At 36.2% G+C, this 15,682-nt stretch overlaps 1 protein-coding gene across 14 annotated transcripts in view; it reads right to left on the reverse strand.

Moving 5' to 3' along the window:
- KHDRBS2 (KH RNA binding domain containing, signal transduction associated 2) overlaps nucleotides 1-15,682 on the reverse strand; it is a 299,012-nt gene that overhangs the window by 15,696 nt on the left and 267,634 nt on the right. For 8 of the 14 annotated variants that reach the window (XR_006014112.1, XR_006014110.1, XR_006014111.1 and 5 more), the window contains exons 10-11: nucleotides 15,071-15,122; nucleotides 4,926-14,150 (exon numbers count right to left, since the gene is read on the reverse strand). The gene's annotated coding sequence lies outside the window, so the exon portion shown is untranslated. Of the gene's footprint in view, nucleotides 1-3,244; nucleotides 3,383-4,925; nucleotides 14,151-15,070; nucleotides 15,123-15,682 lie in introns of all 14 variants that reach the window. The other 6 variants (XR_006014102.1, XR_006014105.1, XR_006014113.1 and 3 more) reach the window with 4 other exon arrangements.

The following is a 15,682-nucleotide window of genomic DNA, read 5'->3' on the forward strand; positions in this document are numbered from 1 at the left end:
AGACTCTGTTGCTCAGATTGCCAACTTACTCCCCTGAGAGTGATTTGCCCTCAGTAACCCAGATGCTTGCCACCTACTCATAATTCTTTTCCCTATTTAGCAGAGCTCATGCTGATTAAAATGAAAGAACAGTTCAAAGACAGGTTTCTCTTTAACTGCCTTGGTGCATACTAATTTTTGTCTCTTCCTTTTGTACTAAGCCTCTAGAAGGCAAAGTAAAACTACTGTAAATATGTTTTCACTGGAGAGCTGCCATTGTTCTAAATTATGAAAGCAAATGATTTCTGACTTCGGCTGTTAATTGTACGTAGCAGTAATATATTAATTTTAAGCTGCCCATCATAATCCAGACATCCTGATTTCTAGCTTTTAATGATGCATTACGAGCCTTTATTTCTCTGACACCCAAGCAATTAATCACTGACACTCCTCAGTCCCCCAAGGCAGCTGGACATCATTAGACAAGAAAGAATCAGACCTGAGGGGTGGTGAAAATTTCTCTTCAGGAAATACTTGGGTTTTGCACCATAAACTCTGCTTGACATTCATTTCAGCAAATATATTTTAATAGAACCACTGTTATTTTGCCTCTCCTCCCAGTCTCCCAGGAGTTTTTGTAGCTCAACATGATGTTCAGAAACAGGCAAAAAAGGCTCTGTGAAGTTTAAAGGCTGTCAAGCCTTCTTGGCAAATTCCCTACAAGAGCACAGCTGAGAAATGACAAACCTATCACCTGACTGGCTGGTGTTTAAAGCTGACTGTTTTTGATTAGGAAGCAATGAACCTTCCCTTCTGGAGTTCATTCTGTGTTTCATAAGCACCTATTCACTGAAAATTATGCATTCAAACTGATTTGAATTTGATTAGTGTAACACTCCAGTTTTATTATTTGTAGTAAATACAGGCATCTCTTATGGTTTTACTGCACATTTAGGAGAATGTCAGGATAGTTAAAGACTTACTTTTACATCTCATGTGTTATTGCTTGACATTTAAAACATCCAAGAATAATATATGCCTGTATTGCAGTTACTCACTTGTTGTGTGCATTGCTCCATACGTACTCACACTCTACTTCCTCTCTGCTCCAGAGGGAAGAATAGGATGAAGGCAATCCTGCCTACTCAAGGACAAAGTACTGTGTTCCCAGCTAGAAGTTACTGTGAACTGCAGCAGCTAATGTCTTTAATGGAAAACTCCTGTACTAGACTCTGTGCTGCAGACTCTGTGGTATTTCAACAGGCAGCACTGAGCAGGAGCAGCGCTGCTACCAGAGGGGCCAGCACTGAACACTGAATTGCTCTTTCAATGTCAGCCAGCTTCAGGAGTTGCAATGTGAATGCTCTGGGAAGCTTGATACACTTTTATCTTCTGAGAGCCTTTCAATTATATGTCCTTTCATATCATTACATAACTTCCAATGATCTGCACTGTGGACCTCAGTAATGAAAATCCATTTCATGCCTGAAGAACACAACTTCTTTGGTAAGTCAGTTTAGACCTAGACGAGGAGCAGTGCATTTGACCAGAAACAAATGCTGAGTGGAGTCAGCTGGTCAGGTCAATAAAAGCTAAAAATAGTATTTGAGTCTGAGAGAAAAAGAGAACTCAGGACACAGCCTAGAGGCTAGATTCAGCCCTGGCTAAACATTTATCTCTGCATCAGTGTTACAAGGAGAGATCAGTCACCCAAACTTACACGCTGCAGAGGGGTTACAGATATATCTACAGAACTCACCAGTAAGGTCTGGGAGTAACTGAGAGCTTAATGTCATTATTACTAATATGGTCCATAGTGTCTTATGTCTATTAGCTTCAAGGCTGAGTATTCACCAACAGTTACTTCTACCTATCTTGAGAAAAATGCATATACTTACACAATTTACCTCCTCATTTACTTACCTGTTCTGTACACCATCATTATAGTGCGTAACTACAGCAACGTCAGTCATTAGGGATGCTTTTACAAAAATAAAGGAGGCTCACTTCAGCAGCAATTCCAGCTAATAGTGAAACATTTCTGTGATACGTGTATTTTCAGTACTTCAGCTTTCACTAGTACCAGCTGGCTGTCTCAAAAATCTGTAACATATTAATTTCAACAGTATCTGTATAAAGATGCAAGACAAGAAGTATGAAAAAGCTGGTTTGGGTCAGGATATTTAGGTCTTTTCTGCCAGTGATGACGCCTGGTTTTTGAGAATCCGAAGCTGAGACTAGTGGAAGCTGCAGGCTGTCAGTACTTCTGAAAATGAAGGTATGTCTTCAGTGCTCAAATACAGAGAGAAGTGTCTAATCCATCTTTTGAAAATGTTGAGAATTATTAACAGAAGTGCCTTCTCCTAAACAAATCCTATTTCTTTACTAAACAAGCCATTTGAGAACAAAGCCATCAGAAAAAAGAATTAGCAAAAATTACAGAAGTACAGAAAATTAACTTCTGGGAAATTCCATAGGCTACTTTCTACAAGGTGAATGAGTAGCACAAGAAGCTCCAAGTGAAGCCTTGAATGGTCTGTTCACAACAAAGCTCTTGTGCATTGGCCTGTGCTTCCCTAATCCCACTTTTCAACTTCTTGCTCGACAACGGAGCATTGGGCACAGAACAGGCTTACCTCAAACTCCAAGGACTAGCATATGCCTCAAGCCTTGTTCTTCTCAGCTCTATACAATTTAATTAATGATATGACACAATATAAACAATCTGTAGCTTTTAATGAAAGCAACTCCCACAACTGAAATTTAAAACTTTGTTCCTTAAAAGTTTAATTACTAAGGTTGAGATAAATTTCGCCCAATCTCAGTTACCTAAAAGACAGCTACATAGTCTACACTAGGCATTTAGGCATATTTTCTAAACAGTAGCGGGCATTTCATTCCATTTGGGTTTTTTTGACACATACCTGAAAATGGGTTAAATAGTCCTTTGAACCTGAACTGAGTATATACACATATATATGCAGCTGGAAAACAAAAAACCAGAACATGCAACGAAGTAATGGAATCAGATGAACTTTGGTATTTTGCTACGAAGTTCTGGCTTGCCCAGGATGGGGAAAAATCAGACTTCCCTTTCTTCCTCTATAGACTTTTGTTTGTCTTCTAGAAATATGAGTCTTCCAACCTTCTGAAATATTTTATCACTTATTAAAATCTGCTGTTACCAAGTGAAAAGGAATTACTACTCTCAAATTTCCAAGAACACTAGGTCATTTTCTTTAGGCAAAGAGTGAAAACAACCTACTTCCAAGTCCTCCTTGTAAGCCATTTTAGGAAATATGGTATAATGGTTAGCAGCTTGGGCTCTAAGTGAAGGTATTTTAGTTCTGATGAAAAGCATTCTGTGTGATGCAGCACAGTTTCCCCCTTCTTCTTCCATTTGCTATATGCAAAGCAAAAATAATAATAAATAAAAACACTTCTAAGAGCCCTAGAATACTATTTACAGAGTTAACACATTTAAAAATAATCTAAGTAAACCCTTAAGAAAGCTGCATATTTTCACCCATTTTTTTATCTCACTCACAGCCTACATAAAACTGGAGTGTGAATACTGTCACCTAGGGTTTATTTCCAGCTCTATCTAGGAAAAAGAATCTTGAAAAATCCACTGAGTTTTTTCTCAAGTCTAGAGTTGTGTTAGGCTTGAATAGCTTCTGGCCGCATTCTTTTAGCTCTTTCTCTGTAGAGAAAAATCTGCATCTAAAGCAGGGCATAGTTTAAATTTTTATCACCATTTGCAAGAGCAGATCCAAAAGTCATGTGGGCAGAAAAGCGTCACCTCTTTTAGAACACACGGTGACAGGGAATGGGGATCCCATATGAGGGCTTCATGCAGTTCTTCAGGGCAGACTTCAGGTCTGTTTTCTGGTGTGCAGTCAGAAGAAGCAAGGGAAGGACTGTGGTTGCACCAGGGTGTAGGAAATGAAGGTGTGTCCAGCTACAGAGGGACTCCACATTAGTTTTTGATATTAATTTTGTGAGCTGAAACCTTCTGGATGCACTAGCTACCAACAGCAAAGGCTGACAGTAGTCTTTTGTTTCACATTCTCATTTCTAATAACTAAATGCAATAATTGCATTTTTCTATGACATATGGATGTATACAAGTTTATTACAGAAAAATACAACTCAGTAGTTAGCTTGAAGGATTTAGGAAATGTTAGATTTATAATTTCCAATATAATTACATAATGTCCTTTAGTATATACAAGAGGACACAGCCTTTAACTGCAGGACCCCTTACTACCCTTTTCTCCAAAAGACCTAACTCATTCTGGATATAGGAGAATTAAATATTTGTTTCTGTCTTAAACTCTAATGGTATGACCCTTGTTTGTTTTCTCTTTTTCATCCAAATGGTTGCTTCTGTATTTACTTTCTAACAGATTTTCATTGTGCATAATTTGTAGCAACAGTGCTACAGTAACTGAACCATACAAACCTTAATAAGTGGACGTTCACAGCAGCTCAATAAAGATACCAATATCTTCAGAGATTAACAAGTGGAGAACAGAGCAAAAAACCCCAGGATCTGCAAAATTTGGTTTTCACATGACTGTCTCAATGAATTCGCTTATCCCAAGGGGAGATGATTTCTTCAAATATTTGGCATTTTTAAAAACTATTTCTATGTTCAACACACTGCACAAATATAGCTTATTTATTATTATGTTAGTTCTGTGAGGAAGATTATTAACTATTATATTTCTTTATGACAGAAAAAGTGTAAGAATTTAGATACATCATCAAACTGTCCTGTTTCAAAGTAAGAAGCACCCCAAGTGTCTCTGTATAAGTTCCTTTCCAATGGCAAACAAAATATGAACTAGTTTAAAATAATCCTATTTTTTGCAGACTGAGGTGACCTAATTATCTGACATTTGACATAAACTAAAACCATATAGAAAAATACTACAGCTCACCTGATAGACTGGAAGATCACTGTAAGTTTGAGTGGTGGCATATCCTAGAGAGGGTGGTAATGGTAGGTCCAGAACTCAGGGCTGTGGAGAGTCCTAACCTGAGGTTCAGTCCTTCAGAAGCCAGTGATTTATTGCAAATGATGTTGAGCACTCTCAATTCCCTGAATACCATTCAAAAGGTACAGTACTTCCCTAAGGCTCCAAAAATCTGAAAATCAAGATAAAGTTGGGCAGACATATTCAATGAAGAACATAAAATTAGTTGTCACATTAATATTTTAGCTTAAATGACCTATGTAGCTTCACATACCATCTCTGTGACACAGGGTTATAGTTTGGATGACAGAAAAGTCTGGGAAGACATTACCTTCCAAATTCTGCATGCTATGAGATAAAGCAGTTACAAAAAATAACAACAGAATTTGCTACACATTCCTGTTCCCTGCAAAGCACAAGTAGAATGGGAAAACATATGATCACATGCTTAGGGTCTCTAAAATGATGACTGTGAACAACAGAGCAAAAAAGAGGGAAAGGAACAAACGAAACACTGGTATTTCTAGATTTTGGGTTATTTTTCTTTACTTTTTGAAACTTTTAGTAGAGTTACTATATAAAACTTTAGCTATCATTTTAGCCTAGATTTCTCACCTGAATTCTTAATTTTTATACTGCTACAAATTTATCATGTGCTGCCTCCATACCTTTTCTGTACCTGCAAGCATCTACTTGAGATGAAGGCTCATTGTCCATGCACAGTAGTATGAGTATGCTTTTGGCAAAGTAATAAAAACATAGTGGGGGTGAGTTTTATGAACACCAACCCTCTTTATGCAGGTATTACAGAAGAATAATTATATTCTTCCAGAGTAAATTAATTCTGAGTGCTGGTATGGATGAGAATGGGAACTCCTAAGAACAAGTTGGGTTGGAGTTGTGTTCCTTTTCTTGATAATATTAACAGAATCAGTCCCATGAGAGACCAATTAAAATAAGTTCTTATTAAAATCAATGAATTGCTAGAGAATTTAAAGATTTAGGCTGGAGAGGGAGGCATTTTTTAAGCACATTAGTTAGTCTCTTCAGTCAGCCAACGGAGACAAGGTACATCCAGAGAGTGTTTTAGAGCATCTGGAGTAGGTATTCTGAATTATTTTCTGTAAGCAAAGATCACTCCACTGAATGTATAGATACCCTGGCTACTTGTAGCAGCAAAAGTAGCTATTTGAGGCTTGGTGGTGAATGTGCTCAGTATTTCCCCAAGTGCTGCACCAAGGTAATGTCACATAGAAGGAAAAAATCCTGATCAGTGGAGAAGGGGAATATAGGCATCTTTTTATAGCTTCTAGCAAGTTAACTGAGTTGGCAAACAACAACCTTGTAGACATCTCATGATATTCTCCAAAACAAACAGATTTTCATGGAAGAGTCAGAAAACAATTTTTGGGTCACTCAGGGGAGTTCCTTATATCCTAAGCAAGTTTATGATACAGGAAACCTCAATTTGCAAATTGTGTAAACCTTTCCATAAACTTGGGAGACATTTTTCTTTAATCAGGTAGGTATAAACATCAGGCTTGCAAAATAAATGGTTGAAGTAAGCCAAGCACTCTGAAGTTAGTTAAATATCAGTTACAGGTCTGTGAAACCCAAATTCAGGTCTTGTCATGTATACATTTGATGTAGCCAGTGTCTGAGTTAAATTTTGTTACGTTTTCTTTTTTCTTTTTTTTTTAAATCATTGGGTTTAAAATGGTTGATTTAATTTTTTTTTCTGCTTGATTTCATGCACAAGAAAGGGCACTGAAAGAACAGCTATTCGATATTTCTTTTATCCTCATTATTCAATGTGTTTTTCCTTTATTAATTTACTGAACTCTATTCAAAACCTTAATTTTTCTTGACAAAATTATGAATTTTGCAGTTGGCTTTCTGCATCATTTTTGGCTATACTATGTGAATACCTCATTAGTGCAACTAATTGTTTATTGTATTCCTGAGTTAAAATAAAACATGCAACACTGTTACGTTCCCTGGGAAAGCCAAGGCTTGCATCTAACCTTAAACAGCACTTTACATAGGCACAGCTGATGATGACACTTGTAACTGATGAAAATCAGATCCAAAGAGTCTTTGTAAGATCTCAAGACAACAAGAAACACAACATTAGCAGGCAATGTTTGAGCAACTTTGAGCAACTTGCCTACCCTCACACAAAAGTCTGCTGATAGAGGGGCTGAAGGATCATATAATCCACTCCTCTGCTTTAGTCAAACTCAGCTGTTGGTCATTAAACACCCTCCACTTGTAACCCAAATCACTGGGAATGCCAGCCCGTGGTTCTGTGGCTAAGAGCCTATTTGGGCACACAATGCTTTTACATTACCACAGATATCAACTTGTACATTAGGCAAGACAGTGCAATTAAAAATACGAGCACTGAGAAAATAAGTCTGAGATAGGATCATTCTGGTGTTGTCTAATTTGCTAATACACACAGAGCTTTTGCTCGTTCTACATATTTCTCCTGACCCCTCTGCCATGCACCCCAAACATCTTTTTCTAGATCTGACAGAAAAAAGATTTTTTATTTTTCTGAAATGTTTAGCATTTTGACAAAAATCCTTGGTTTGACCAGATACCTATCTTGGAAAATTTAATTTGAAGGGGACACAGTTCCATTTATAGAACATCTTAATGGTAGATAATATGGCCAGCCCTGCAAAAAGTATACTTACAAGAAAAATGAGAGAAATGGAGGCATCTGTGAGAGCTATGGATGAGAATGACTCATTGAAATAAGTTCAGATGAGGAACCTGGTATAAAATGTTTTTATACTAAAAAGCTAACAGCTGTCTAGATCCTTAACATATTCTTAGGGTTATTTTTGGTTGACTATGTATTACAAAATCAGGTGCCTTATTTCCATTAATTTAGCTAAGCAGACTCCAAAGTAGAAAAACCCAAACAAATGACTGAATCTAAAATTATCCCTAAAATGGTCTAAAATAGAACTTCCATTATTTCTAAAACTGTCAGCACTACAAAGTTTAAGAATATGTAGGTTTTTAGGGTCCGATCCCACTGTGCTCAGTGCTGTGGGATGGACATTGGGTATTACCAGGAGTCTCAAGCCCTTACCAGTGTTTCGAGATGTCTTTCTTGCTCATCAAAGACATACAGCATGAGAAACTTACCATGGCAACAGGTGATGCAGCTATAGAAAAACAGGGTTATAAAGGAAATGTATGAAGATAATAATAACAGGCTTCTTCACTGTAAATCTGGCATATGTAGGTATGGTCCCCATACACACACATTCTGCTGTGGCTTCATCCAGTTGCCTGGTAAAGTCCAGCAGGCATCAAATGATGACAGTGCAACTGCACTGTGGACAAGGGAGTTCAGTTCTCTAAACAAATCCCAGCTCAGAATACATCCTGTGTTTCATTTCCTGATGCAGCTTCTTACCCTCACCTGCTGCTTTGCTAATTGCCCTTTATTACATCACTGTGACCTGCTGAGTGACCTTAGCCAGATCATGCAGCTTCACCGTTTGTCTAACACTCCATTACAAGGCAGAGATTAAAATACCTGCTGCCTTTAGTAAGCATTTTGAGTTCCATGCAGCAATTTTCTTTTGAGCACTGTAGGTGTTATTTCAGCTTTGTAAGGACTACACAGCACTACTGGGGTTCCAGTTACTCTTTCAAATGAGCACTAGATTCCCTGAAGCACGTATCCCACAGGCCTTCACAGTCTAATGGGCAACCCATTTTTGCCTTAGATCTGCAAACAAGTTCAGTGATACAAAAAGTATTGTGCCTCCTTCAGAAATTTGATAGTTCTCATGAAAATAAAGTGAATGGATGAACTTGATCACCAAGTTGAGATTTGAGCGAGCAACAGTCCCAAGCAAGTACCTTCAACTAAATATTTTTCTTGCATGTGGGAAAATTGGTTATGATGACATAAAAAGTAAAATCTTGATGTGGTACTGTATCTGAAGTATTCTTTCTGGATCAAAGTTATTTCACACTGCTGCTAAGCAGGACATGGGCTGGAATGAAGCAATCCAGTCCTTAACAGGTAAGTGTTCTGTTTGAATTTAATTAAATTATAAAACTGACTACAGATCACATTCTGAATTTCATATTCCCTTTTCAGTCCTTGATGTCAGCATGGATTTTTAGTATATGAAACCTGGGTAAGATCTTCAGGATTAAATTCTCCATCAGAAAGCTACTTTGCTTAACAAGAATTCAATGTAATACAACATTCCTGTCAGTTGTTTGTATCTTTACATCATGAATTCTGAAACAGATATTAAAAAGGTATTAAATACTCAAAAAAATATCATAGAGAATAATAAAAAGAACCCTATTAGTTTTAAATACTCAGAGAATACCACACTGAATTCCTATATTATTAGCGAATAGCAACATTTCATTTGTATGACAGTGTCCTTGATTATCTTTTCAGCTACAGTAGGTATACGAAACATTATGTTATTCTGTGAAGAAGAGAAAAAAAGGGGAAAAAAGAAAAGAGAAAGAAAGAAGCTGCATTGGCAAGACCTTTTCACTGATTTTTGCCACTGGTTGTGCAGGATTGTTATAAAGTTCAGGAAGAAATATAATGAATTAGTAGCTGAGCAATGAATATGGAGTTTGAAGTGAATATAGTAAATAATGATGCAAAATATCTGCACATTTTGTTCTGTTTACTGTGCAGAAGTAAAGAAAGCATGCCCACCCAGAATGCTGAGTCACAGATGAGCAGCTCAGCAGTTTGTACCTCTGACTTGGTGGTGGTAACACAGCGTGAAGGTCTTGTAACGCAAGGGCACGTAACAAAGGTATTCACTGCTTTCCTGTGAGTAAGCCATCCATCATGAGCTAATGCATCCAGCAGTGCCAAACAAGATATAAGCAGCTATTCTCACACTGTATAACAAGAAACTATACCTCCATTAAACAAATAAGGTACAGCAGCAACAGAAATAAACAAGAAACATTGTTTTCATAATTAATTCTACTCTTATCAGGACACGAAGCATTTCTATTTTCCACCTCATACACCCAAATGCTGTGAATTGATATTAGGAAGTTCTGATTGTTTCCATATAGCATATTGAAAAATTCTTAGGGCACATGCAGGATATAGATGATCAACTGCACGTCTTTTTCTTTCATGTTTTTCTTTTTAATATGTGAATAATGACCGTTACAGCACGGGTGTGATCTTCCTCCAATAAACCTTCCTTCTGATTTACATATTTGATATATGTCTGCAATTGCATTCTCAACAAGTCTTCCTATTCTCCAGTAAAGCATACTAGGTTTCAAAATTAATTCAATTATTTTAGGAAAGGACGCATTTATGTCTTTCAATAACTACCCAACACAGCCTTTTAATAGGATTTACGTAAGAAAAACAAGCCTTTAAACCGTGACATGTTTTTAGTAGAAGTTTAGAAACCTGAATTTCTTGTGCTTAAGTTGACAAAAATTGCTTCTCTTTGAGAATGAAAACTTTGTTCCAGATATGCATGATTTAGAGATGTATTTCAACATGTTCTGCCAAGATGTAATACAAATTACTAAGTCAACCAGAGATTGTGAAAGGACAGAAAATCTTTCCTGTACTCATACTGGCAGGCACAGTTTAGATTCCATGGTTTCAGAACATAAATACTGTATACAGTATGTCTCCACTAAAAGATACTGGCATACTCATGAGCAAAGCTCATAAATTGTCCAATAGCTATGTAGATCAGCAAATCTTTCAGTAGGAATCATTTTCCTGATGCCTACAAATGAATTTGAAACTTCTGGTCCTGACCTACAGCACCAGAAACAAAACCACTGGAAGAAAAATTAAAGGTTTGATGATTTCAAAGCTTTCTGTCGAGTCTCAATGGTAAACAGTAATGACTAGAAAAATTTAATTAGCTAAAAACAGAGTGATGATGGTGATCATCTTTGAAACCATAATGCCTTGAGAAAGTTACCTGTGTGCCTGTTCTGTCCCAGCAGACCAGTACAGTAAAACTGATAACATGTGACACTTTTTCTGGTAACTCTTGGGTTTTAATAACTGACGGAGGTCACGGAGTGCATCTAAGTTTTTAATGGAGGACAAAAAACTTGAGAAGACATTAGGATTATTTTTCTGTTCAGCATTCAAATATTTTTCAGTTTTTCTGCTGATTTTACTCGTTAATTAGTGTTCTTTTTGTACTTTGATGAATCTGTTGACAACAGAGGATGACATGAAATAATAAAAAATGTGTTCTTTATTCTTTGGACATTAACTACAGTCAACCCTTTCAACTATAGCCTTTCTTTTTGTGTGAAAACTTTGTAACCTCTTAGTGAAATTAAAGTTTTTTTTAAATCCTACCTTGAAAAAAAATGCGTCTACAAATGAACTCTGTCCTCCTGACCCCTAAAAAATCCATGGTTTCTGATATAGGGATAAATTGGTTCTTTGTCACAAAGGATTCATTTCTAACCTATTCTATGATTCTGACTGTATTAATATTTTTCCCCAAACTACTTTATCTTGCAATCTTGAGCCATTTATTGAAGTTCTACAATATTATAAAGGAATTGGGGTAATACTTATTAAAAAACCAAAACTATTTGCTTTAACATCTTTGCTAAGAAGTTAGCAAACAGATTGTGTAAGATTATAACCTTGTTTAGATCTGGTATTGCTTTCACAAAAGAAATTACAGAAGACAACAGGAGAACAATTTTCTGTCAAAATATGTAGTTGTTTAAGAAACTCAGGTAGAGTTTCTCAGTTGTCTTTTCATTTTACACAGTATTTTTCCATAAAAGAAAGGAAGTGTACCAGTAAACTTTACAGAGTATGAGGTATCCCTAAGAAGGTTGCACGAAGACCGATACCAGTGCTGTCCCTACTTACCCTTTATATAGTCTTGAATTAACGTGTTTCTGCATGATAATGCAATACAATATGAAAAATACTCTAGGACTTCCTTTCCTTAATAGATCACAGGCTTCTTTCACCCATTATCAAAGACTTTCTCTCCAATGTTCAGCTTATTTGATGATTCTCCTTTACCTCTATTTATAATTCTGTAGCTGCAGTATTTGACTCTCGCAAAACTTTGGACTTAGAAAGTTCACAAAACAACACTCCTGCTGTCAAACATGAAGGAAATACACCACTAATGTAGACAAAATTGGTTTGTATTTGAACACAATACATTGGTTACTTGTTCTTGATTTCAACCTTCAGATAATAATCCTGGATGATATTTCATGAAGACTACCATAAATCCATATTCTCACAATAAAATTATAAGCCTTTCAACCAATGCACTCATACATGTTAATCATCCTGATTCTAATGGCAACTTGGTTGCTTTACTAAATTCCTGATATGTAGCTCAGTACCTCAGTCGTGGCTGTGGTTTGGCAGCTCCCTGGCAACAAAGAGACACAGGCTATTCCATCCCGCTGTGCTCAATCACAAGATCTGCACATTTATCTCCTCAGCCCTACCACAGACACACTGATGTTTCTGATGCCCTCACTCACCATCACTAACACCAGTGCTATGCAGTTTGGAAGTCATCACATGTCTAAATAAAATGGAGTAATTATGCTGGGCTGTGGAAGGGGTGTGGAGCAAGGGGATAGAGATCTCTTGGCTTTATGGCTGTAGCTCCGTCACTCTGAATGGAAGTTGAGGACCTCACTGAGCTACAAAAACATTGCCAATATCCTCTGAGGTGAGGTCAGATATACTGATATACTGTATTTCCTGAGTTTCTTCATTTATTCATCTGAAGATTAAAGATCTTTGTTTAAACACTGTAAGATAAGCTGAATAGGAAAGAAAGAGTTACATGGTGCTACTTCATTTTCTAATAAAAGTTGCTGCTCTAGAAACACCTGATTTTTTCAGTTAGAATGGCTCTTGAATACGTACAAGAAGTCTGCTAAACAAAACATAATTTGCTGGTTTAACTACTAAAAAAGTACTAAAACCTATATTGCACTATTTTCTTCTGAAGATCAAACTGTTCTATATATGAGGTCAACCTGGATAACAAAAAAAAAAAATCTTAGAAATATTTGAACAGAAATTTTGCATTTTTAACTTCTCTTTCCTAATGTTTTCATTTATTTCTTCTGATATTTTATATCGATTTTTCTTCCTATTACAAACAAAACTAATTGGTATGTGAATTAAGCCAATTTGGTTGGTGACAAGTGTCTTGGAGTGATCTGTAGCATGAGTGGAGCTACAGGTTTTCTGGTGGTGCATATTAAGTTTTCAGAACCTCAGAATTATGGCTGGCCTGACTGGTGGATGTGTGGAATATCTCACAGCTTTCCATGGAAGACCTGAAGACAGCTGTTAATTACAACAACCAGACTCTCTTGTTACTCTCTCAAAAATTAATAAAGTGGATTATGCTTTTCCCAAGACACAGCTGATTAACTGCAAGGCTTCTTCAGAAACAGTAGTGAAATATACTTTTAGTTAGCACTGAACAGCACATGCTGTCATTGGTAATTTTTCATACTGTTTTCCTGAAAATCAATAGAAAAAATGTTTGGATGAACAGTTGCTTGCTTGCACTGATTTAACCTACTTTTTCTAAATAATCCTTATGTAAGAATGTTTCACAATGCATCATTTTACTGACACTTTCTGCCATTTTTTTTAATATACACAAGTAATGGCTGTAAAGTGGACTTGGAGACAGGAATATTAGAGGATGCTGCTCTGCTATAAAGCTGTATTTATTGAAGTCCATCCTCAAGGAGTTCACAGTAGTTACCCTCACATAAAAATGTGATGCACAAGTGAGAAATTAATTTTACCTACTTTGCTCTGGATCTCACTTACATCAGGTATGACCTGCTCACAGCTTTGTGTTATTAATCATTTCAGTAAGGCATATGAGTATTTCCTTATATAGTAAAATCTATAATACATAATAATCTAAAATCACGGTTATACCAGTAGGAAACTATTTATAGCAATGGAAAGTGTTTTTCTTTTCTGTAGAGATACATACTGACTGAAGCAAATTTGTGTAACTATGTGCAGTGCTACACTCACACTGATGTGACTGTAATATGCAGACAAACCTTAATGCCATGTTACATCTCTTTGGTCTGTAGGGTGGTTGTAGCACATCAATAAAACCAATTTATAAAGATCTTGAGGCAACTCTTAGGAGAGGAAAATTAAACCCTTTATATCTTGTTATACAACACAACTTGTGGTTTGTAAGTAACTGTTGAATATCACCATACCTGGAAAATGTTACATCATCCAGACCACAGTAATGGGAAAAGATGCCAGAGTAATAAATGTGTCTAGGACTGTGTATTTGTGTATATCTTATCTAGTTTAACAATGATGACAAGAATTTGTACTTTTTGTATTGTGATTAGGTTCACACTTCTGAGTCCATGGACAAAGTTTTAACTTAGCTGAATTTTTTTTGTTTGTTTCCAGCAATGACATTTGTCTTCAGTCAAAAATCTGATATAGAACCTGAAGTCTATTTAAGGAGGTCATTCAAGATAAACTTTCAGGTTTAAATGTGTTTAACAGAGAAATATAAGTAATGGCTCAATCCATGCCATTGCATAGTGATACCTCAGTGTCCCTATCATTCTGAAGCATATAAAAGAAAAACCTACCAAGCATAAGAATAAACAACAAACTTCCTGTCTCTATACAGATAGATTTTTTCATAGGAAGAAATGTTAAATATTTTCAGAAGCAAAGACAAGCTAGTATTGTATTTTTCTTTGCTATGTGACTAGCCAAAATGTAGGCATGTTCTTAATAAAAAGAAGCTCATGTTTTTGGCAAGAGCAGTTGTAAAGTACATCATCTTAATATTTACCATTTAAAGGATAGATGACAAGACTTCTTTAATTTAAATGAAGAGTAGCATAACATATATGCAAATGTTTTGATTGCCATTATACCATAATCACTATGTTGATACGCAGAGAAACGTTGCTGGCAAGACATAGATTTTAAAATGGTAGCTGAATACGTTCTCGTGCATTAATAAAAACAAATGCACTGATCAAACAGCAAACAGGAAAAACCCCTGAGATGCAGTGGAGCTTACCTGACCACTTCCCAGCAGATCTGCTGCTTAGCTGTCCAATGCCTGTGAGTCCCTGAAATAGTGAGACAGAATAAACTCAATGTAACCATCATGTAGCCTACTAAATTCACTTTAACACTTCAAAGGACAAAACATACTCATCATAAACTATTCAAAAAGAGCTAGCATGCAACTCCAGCTGCAAGAGATTTTGTTCACAAACTGAACAGCAATCGGCCTGTACTTTAGTCGCATCAAAAAAGTAAACCAATCACATTGACAAAAAGCCACTGTAAACAAAAAGACTGTATTGAAAGGATTAACAGTTTTGGCATCCCTACCATCAAGTCTTCTGTTCTTTTTTTCTTTTCTTCATCAAAATTTAGGTTATATATTTGTTGTTAGCAAGAGTTGCATTACTATTATTGTTAATTTTAGTTCTGTTTATTACTTTGAGGGTTATATATTGTAGAATAATTTTGTTGTCACTAGTTAATGTTAATTAGTTGTTTTAATAGCCTATATACCTATTCGTTATCTTTTGGTAGGTTTACTTTTTTAACTATCAGTAACTTAATAACTGAGAATATTTTACATTACTGTTGCATACTCAAAATTACAGAGTTACTATTA

The sequence above is a fragment of the Corvus kubaryi genome, unplaced genomic scaffold (genome assembly GCF_017639235.1).
Source record: "Corvus kubaryi isolate FWS band 111438036 unplaced genomic scaffold, C.kubaryi_AGA036_p1.0 split3-73, whole genome shotgun sequence".
Lineage (NCBI taxonomy): Eukaryota > Metazoa > Chordata > Aves > Passeriformes > Corvidae > Corvus > Corvus kubaryi.